Below are 7,871 nucleotides of genomic sequence, written 5' to 3'. Positions count from 1 at the left end.
CAATGATGTACCTTGGAATCAGATATTACAAGAAATTGTAGTTTATACTAAACCTGAGGACGAAGTCTCTACAAAGAAAAGACGTCGAGATGATGATACAAAAAAGTATAAAGCTGTTAAAAAGGAGCCATTCCCTCCAAAAGCAAAAAGATCCAGGAGGCTTTTCCATTCCATGCACAATAGGGAAGAAAAGGATAAAAAAGGCCTTACTTGATTTAGGATCAAGTGTTAACTTGATACCTTATTCTTTACTGGAGCAGATCCGTGATGTTGATGTGAAGCCTGTAAAGGTTAACTTAGTAATGGCAGATGGATTTTCAAAGGAACCCTGTGGAATAGCTGAAGATATTATAGTTTATGTAAGCAAACTCCAGTTCTTGGTAGACTTTGTGGTGATGGAGATGGAAACTGAAAAAGATACCTATTATTCTTGGAAGACCGTTTATGAAAACGGCCAAAGCCATCATTGATGTGAACGAAGGTATAGTGGTGCTTCAAGACAGAGAAAAGAGAGTTGTGGTAGATGTCTTCAAAGAAGAGAGGCAGATGCAGGAGGAAGAAGCTAGTCATAAAGCTGCATTTCAAGATGTACTTATGACTAGCCCTGAAGATGAAAAACCCAAGGTTAAAGGTAAACATTGTTTATTATTACAGGTACAGGAAAAAGAGAAGATTGGAAGAGGAAGAAAAGTTCCGAATGACTGGATGAAAGAACAACTCCAACTGGGTACACTTGTGAGATTCAAAAACAAGTTGTGGGTTGTGAAAGGCTACAAAGAAAAGGAGATGATAGAGATAGAATCTCCATATTCTAGAAGAGTCAAAACAGTACACCGGAAGCAGTTGAGGAGTTGGTGGGAGATAAACATCAACCATGAAGAAGGAACTTGAACTTTATTGGGTCAAGCTAATGACGTTAAAAGAGCGCTTGCTGGAAGGCATTCCAGTGATTTGAGGACAATATTTCTTTTGTTTTTCTTTTGGATTTGTAATTTTTTTTTAATCAGTTAGACATTATTTCTGTGAATATGATTTTGGATATAGCATCTACTGAAGGATTGATGAGTCGTTAATTCTTGAATTATATTTAGTTTATTGCACTTAAATAAACCAGGGAATTGTGTTTAATTGTTTGTTATTTCCTCGTTTTCCGAATTTTGCTTAATTTGGTCGGAAATTTGTAATTGTGCTAATTTGGGTTTTCTGAGCTAATTAAGTGTAATTTTGAAGTGCAGGAAAATTTCGGAAATACATTTTGGGACATCAGGAAGAGTGCCAAATAAATTGAAGACTCTCCAGACAGACATTGTTGAATTAATTAAAATGTAATTCAGTAGTTTAGAATTTTTTTTGTATCAACTTTTATATTTTGGGTCAATTTTTGGTAAATTAGATTAGACCCAAAATTAGAAATTAATGACTTGGCACCCTAGGGTTTTATTTGTGTGGACCCTACCCTAAAACAAAGGACACACGGCCCTTAGAAGAGCCAGCCGCCACACATTTTCAAGTACACACCCTCGGTCTCGGGTCTCTTGGGGGGGCTCTCGGTTTGGCATTTTTTTAGCGTTGGTGTGCAAGCGTTTTTCAGCTACTGTTACTTGGAATTTAATTTTTCAATTGGAGAGGATGCTTCCTTCTAGTTATAACACTTTTGATTGAATGTTATTTTCTTCTTTTGATCCCTACACGTTGATGGCTTGATGATGATATGATGGGAGAAGCATTTTCGTTTTCTGAGAAAAAGAGCAAGATAATTTTCTTTCTTTATACATAAGCGGTGATTACTTGGAGGTGTCACGGTTGATTCCAGGAGCTGGCACGGCTTGGAAGAAGCTGCACGGTGAAGAAAAGAAGCATACGGATATTGAGAAGGAAGAAGCGGTCTGGATGGGGGCTCCCTGGTGCAGCACCTTTAACGCTTTTAGCAAAAGTTATTTTATTTTAATAGGAGAATGAGATGGAAGCAGCTCACGGGATGGCTGGAAGGAGAGGTAACGCACGGGAGAGAGGCAAGCTGCACGGTGTCACGGCTTGGTCTTGGAGAAAGAGCACCCACCATCTTTGAAGAAAGCAAACGGCCCACATAATAGATAAAGCTAGGAATGCTGAAGACTTCAATGGAGGGGACCACCACTTGGTTGATTGAAAGCTCACAATGAATTCCAAAATGCTAAGGGAATGCCACGGCACAAGAAGGAAACATCCAGTAGCTGCCCCCTACGTGTTACACACATATATTCCAAAGTGCATTTAATAGTTTTGGATTCCTTTTTCTTATTTCTCTAATGCATTTAAATTAGTTTTGGCTTTAGGAATGTTTAATTTACTGTTATCATGTTGTCTGTTCTGTTCAGTTTATTTATCTTCTTGCATTTCCAATTTCCTCACTTAGTTTAGAAACCGTTCGGTATTCACGCTTTGTTAATTCATTTCACTGTTTTCAATTATGTTTGGTTGTATTTAATTTCCAGTCTTAATTTACATCATTTTCGAATCACAAAAATCACAAAACCCCCCTTTTTCAGTGTGTGATCTGAGACTGAACCGCAATATTGGTCCTTGAGAGACGACCTAGGAGTCACTTCCTAGTACTGTACTGCATTCTTTTATGCACAACTTTTGTGGGAGGTGCGACCCTCTCATCAAAATGGCGCCGCTGCCGGGCACCAACGGTTCGGTCTTAGGTTTTTGTTGTGTTTGTGTGTGTTGTGTTTTGTCTTGTGTTGTGATGTGATGTGATGTGATGTTCTGTTTTGTGTGTGCGTGTTGCATGTATAAATGTGTGGTGTTTTATTTGTTTCGTGATTTTTAGTATTCTTCTTTTTCCATGTCTACCTATTTTGATTTCGTGAACACTGCTTGTTTTGCTAGTGCCTCTGATTATGATTCTCCTTCTGCATGTTACGCTGATTGTAATTCATATTCTGCTGATTTCTATGTTGAGAACAATACGACTCATCCTCTAATTTCTGAGAGTGCTCTTTGTGAGCCGGTTTCACTTAAGGAGGATGATCTTCATTGCGATCTCACCCCTGGACTGATACATTTGCTGCCTAAGTTTCATGGTTTTGCAGGAGAATGCCCACACAGACATTTGGAGGAGCTCCACATCATGTGCTCTTCAATGAAGCCTCCAGATGTCCCTCTTAATTACATTTTCTTGAGCGCATTTCCGCATTCATTACAAGGAGCAGCTAAGGATTGGAAAGACTCGCTTCCTCTGAGATCCGTTATCGATTGGGGATATCTTGAGCATCAGTTTCTGAGCAAATTTTCCCTTGTGCAATATGCTTACAGCAACGATCTTGGATGGAATGACCCTACTTTGGGATGGTATAATGCTCCACAGCATCAATATCAAGAACCACCATTCCAGAGTACTTTCATGCCTCCACCAGTCCAGCAATATCAGAGTCAGCAATATGATGCTCCTGCCCAAATAGCTCCTCAGCCTTCTACTTCTGAGCCTACATTGCAGGAGTTGTTGGAGCAGATGACCATGCAGAACCTTCAGTTTCAACAAGAGAACATGCAGTTCCAGCAAGAAATAGGAGCTGCCATTCAGAGTATGACTAATCAGATAGGGCAGATGGCCACTCAACTCACTGAGGAACAGTCTCAAGATTCAGAGTTACCATTTCAGACTGTTCAGATTCCAGATGATGATGATAGTGGCATCAACATAGAAGATGGGGAGAAGAGTCATGAGCTTACTACTGCGCCACATACTTTCCCACCTTTAGATGGTCCCACTCTTGCACCTGAGGAGACCGAGAAAGATTTTGAGGACCAGGCATATATGAGCAACATTTGTGAGCCAGGTAGACCATTTTCATCTTTCACCACTTTTCCAAGCTTTAGAGAAGTGAAGGTAAGCATACCTCAATTTGATTATTCTGTTGATGATTATGCTGTTGAGGGGTATGTTGATAATTATACTGTTGATGAGCATGTTTTTAATTCTCCCTCTGTACATGATGAGAACCACTTTTTGCTACCACATCTGAATATTTATTCTCCATGCACTGAACATGAATCTGAGCCTGTTATTGATATCGTTTCTACATCTGAAATTGATTCATGTTCTGAGGCTGTATCAGAGGTTCAACCTGTTACACTGAGATTGGGTGTTATACCCCTGCATGTTATTTCTTTGGAACCACATTGCACTAACCATGTTACAGGAGGTACACATATATTTAACCAACAAATGCCCACGGTGGAAGACAAAGGTGCTCACATACACAACAGTTTGAAGATCAATAGACACCGGCCGAACCCGCTCATCAACAATCCTTGCTTCTTAGATCCAGCTGTGGAAGACATTTCCCTGCTCGATCAAATATGGAGGATGAAGCAGTTCTTCCTCAAAACTTCCTTGCTGGATCCTGTGGTGGACGACATCTCCCTGAAAGTCCAAAATTGGCAACTGCCACCATGATCAGGGGAGTTTTCTTTCTCTCTTCTCCCCCTTTCCCTACTTTTATTGCACTTGTCCATGATCTGTTGACTGTTTTGATTTCTGATCTTATGCTTATGACACATTGAGGACACTGTGTAGTTTAAGTGTGGTCTATTGGGGGAGATTCTGATTTTTCTTTGTTAATTTTTGTTTTCTGTGTTAAATTTTTTCTTTTCTAGGTAGTTTTTGTTTTGTCTGGTGTACAGTTTTACATGTTTCTCTTGATTTCTGGACTTTGTTTAGGTTGTAGACTTGACCTTCACTTCACTGATACTTGGCTTGAAATCCTTGCTTTTCTTTGCTTGAGAAGATGATTATGATGTTTGAGAGGTTGATTTGATTGTGACATAAATTACCTTGTGTGAGATTTGAGCCACTTGATGTTCTTTCTTGTGTGTGATATGTCTCTTGATTGCTTGCACATATACCTTGGCTTGACTCTTGTTGATAATTCTTGATTGATATGCATGTTTGGAAGTGATAAAGGCAGTTTTGTTCTTGAGCCTCTCTAGCCAAATAAGCTTACCTTGTTCTAATCCTTTGAAAACCCTTTTTGAGCCTATACTTTCCCCCATTTCTTTATTTCGAATGCTCATACACTAACCCTAAGTGAAAAACCATGATTACCTTAACCTTAGGGAATTTTGGAGCTGTGGAAGTGTTTTGGGAACAAGTGTGGTCTCCTTGGGGTTTTTGATGAGTTGGCTGGTTGGTTCCTCTTCTTGTTTTATGTTTGTAAATATGTTGTGTATCTTGTCTCTTATAGTTGTGTCCTAAACAGAGAGAAAAGAAAAGAGACAGGATGGAAAAAAAATATAGAAAAAAAAAATTAAAAAAAAAAGAAAAAAAAATATTTTGTGAATAATGGAGTCAAGAAGAGGATTGAATTAGAGGTTTTGGGTGTGAGTTGACTGTGTTTACACTTGTTCCCCATTGCTCCTCTATTTCTTTTGGTTTGTAGCTTCTCATCCATATTTATCCTCCCTTGTCCTTGGCCCCATTTCACCCATAAAAGACCTTTTGATTTGAACATGCATATGTTTTGAGTGTTGATATTAGAGGCTTGCCAAGTTTGTTTGTGTTTGCTTTTTTTTGAGTGCATTGAGTTGACATTGTTTACCCTAGACACTTGAGAGAAACACTGATAGTGCATCTGTGAGTTTTTGTTGCTTTTGATTCACCTCTTGAGTTGACTGATCATTTTGCCATGTCTTGAAATGCTTGGATGATTTCATGAGTATCTGCTTTCTCTGATTGATTATGTGTTGGATATTGTCTACTTCTTTCTTGGTCCAGATTCCTGGAGAACTGTGTAATTTTGTTTCTGTTCCTGTTTTGGAGTTTTTGTTGTCTGTCTGTTAAGTCTGTGTCACCTCCCTGATGTTTGAGTAGTTCCCTGGTTTTCGTCTTGGTTTTGCCCAGGAGTGCAAAAGACTAAGTGTGGTCTATTTTGATGAGTCGTTAATTCTTGAATTATATTTAGTTTATTGCACTTAAATAAACCAGGGAATTGTGTTTAATTGTTTGTTATTTCCTCGTTTTCCGAATTTTGCTTAATTTGGTCCGAAATTTGTAATTGTGCTAATTTGGGTTTTCTGAGCTAATTAAGTGTAATTTTGAAGTGCAGGAAAATTTCGGAAATACATTTTGGGACATCAGGAAGAGTGCCAAATAAATTGAAGACTCTCCAGACAGACATTGTTGAATTAATTAAAATGTAATTCAGTAGTTTAGAATTTTTTTTGTATCAACTTTTATATTTTGGGTCAATTTTTGGTAAATTAGATTAGACCCAAAATTAGAAATTAATGACTTGGCACCCTAGGGTTTTATTTGTGTGGACCCTACCCTAAAACAAAGGACACACGGCCCTTAGAAGAGCCAGCCGCCACACATTTTCAAGTACACACCCTCGGTCTCGGGTCTCTTGGGGGGGGCTCTCGGTTTGGCATTTTTTTAGCGTTGGTGTGCAAGCGTTTTTCAGCTACTGTTACTTGGAATTTAATTTTTCAATTGGAGAGGATGCTTCCTTCTAGTTATAACACTTTTGATTGAATGTTATTTTCTTCTTTTGATCCCTACACGTTGATGGCTTGATGATGATATGATGGGAGAAGCATTTTCGTTTTCTGAGAAAAAGAGCAAGATAATTTTCTTTCTTTATACATAAGCGGTGATTACTTGGAGGTGTCACGGTTGATTCCAGGAGCTGGCACGGCTTGGAAGAAGCTGCACGGTGAAGAAAAGAAGCATACGGATATTGAGAAGGAAGAAGCGGTCTGGATGGGGGCTCCCTGGTGCAACACCTTTAACGCTTTTAGCAAAAGTTATTTTATTTTAATAGGAGAATGAGATGGAAGCAGCTCACGGGATGGCTGGAAGGAGAGGTAACGCACGGGAGAGAGGCAAGCTGCACGGTGTCACGGCTTGGTCTTGGAGAAAGAGCACCCACCATCTTTGAAGAAAGCAAACGGCCCACATAATAGATAAAGCTAGGAATGCTGAAGACTTCAATGGAGGGGACCACCACTTGGTTGATTGAAAGCTCACAATGAATTCCAAAATGCTAAGGGAATGCCACGGCACAAGAAGGAAACATCCAGTAGCTGCCCCCTACGTGTTACACACATATATTCCAAAGTGCATTTAATAGTTTTGGATTCCTTTTTCTTATTTCTCTAATGCATTTAAATTAGTTTTGGCTTTAGGAATGTTTAATTTATTGTTATCATGTTGTCTGTTCTGTTCAGTTTATTTATCTTCTTGCATTTCCAATTTCCTCACTTAGTTTAGAAACCGTTCGGTATTCACGCTTTGTTAATTCATTTCACTGTTTTCAATTATGTTTGGTTGTATTTAATTTCCAGTCTTAATTTACATCATTTTCGAATCACAAAAATCACAAAACCCCCCTTTTTCAGTGTGTGATCTGAGACTGAACCGCAATATTGGTCCTTGAGAGACGACCTAGGAGTCACTTCCTAGTACTGTACTGCATTCTTTTATGCACAACTTTTGTGGGAGGTGCGACCCTCTCATCAAGGATGCTAGGTGGTTAAGTATCCACTGAAGGATACTAGGTTTGTTACACCTACTGATGGGTGGTGGTAAGAAAGTTTTGCACCTACTGATGGGTGCTGGTGGATTTTGGGTCAGGCTCGTGACGTTAAACAAGCGCTACCTGGGAGGCAACCCAGTTGATTCATTATATTTCTGTTTGTTCTGTTTTAGTTGTATGATAGGGATTTGCATAAGTGATCTGAGAATTTAATTGCAAGGAACCAGTGAGGGGGCATGAGTAGGATGCACTTAGGTTAAGCTAGGGAGAAGAGGAACACTTCCTGAAAGTGCCGCTGAGCGGCAAACTACCGCTGAGCGGTAGTGTCGCAGACTGGGCTTAGGTTGC

This window comes from Vigna umbellata, chromosome 11, assembly GCF_029865625.1.
Source record: "Vigna umbellata cultivar VRB3 chromosome 11, Vumbellata_1.0, whole genome shotgun sequence".
NCBI lineage: Eukaryota > Viridiplantae > Streptophyta > Magnoliopsida > Fabales > Fabaceae > Vigna > Vigna umbellata.
The sequence above is the reverse complement of the archived record's forward strand: the minus strand, read 5'-3'. Positions refer to the sequence as shown.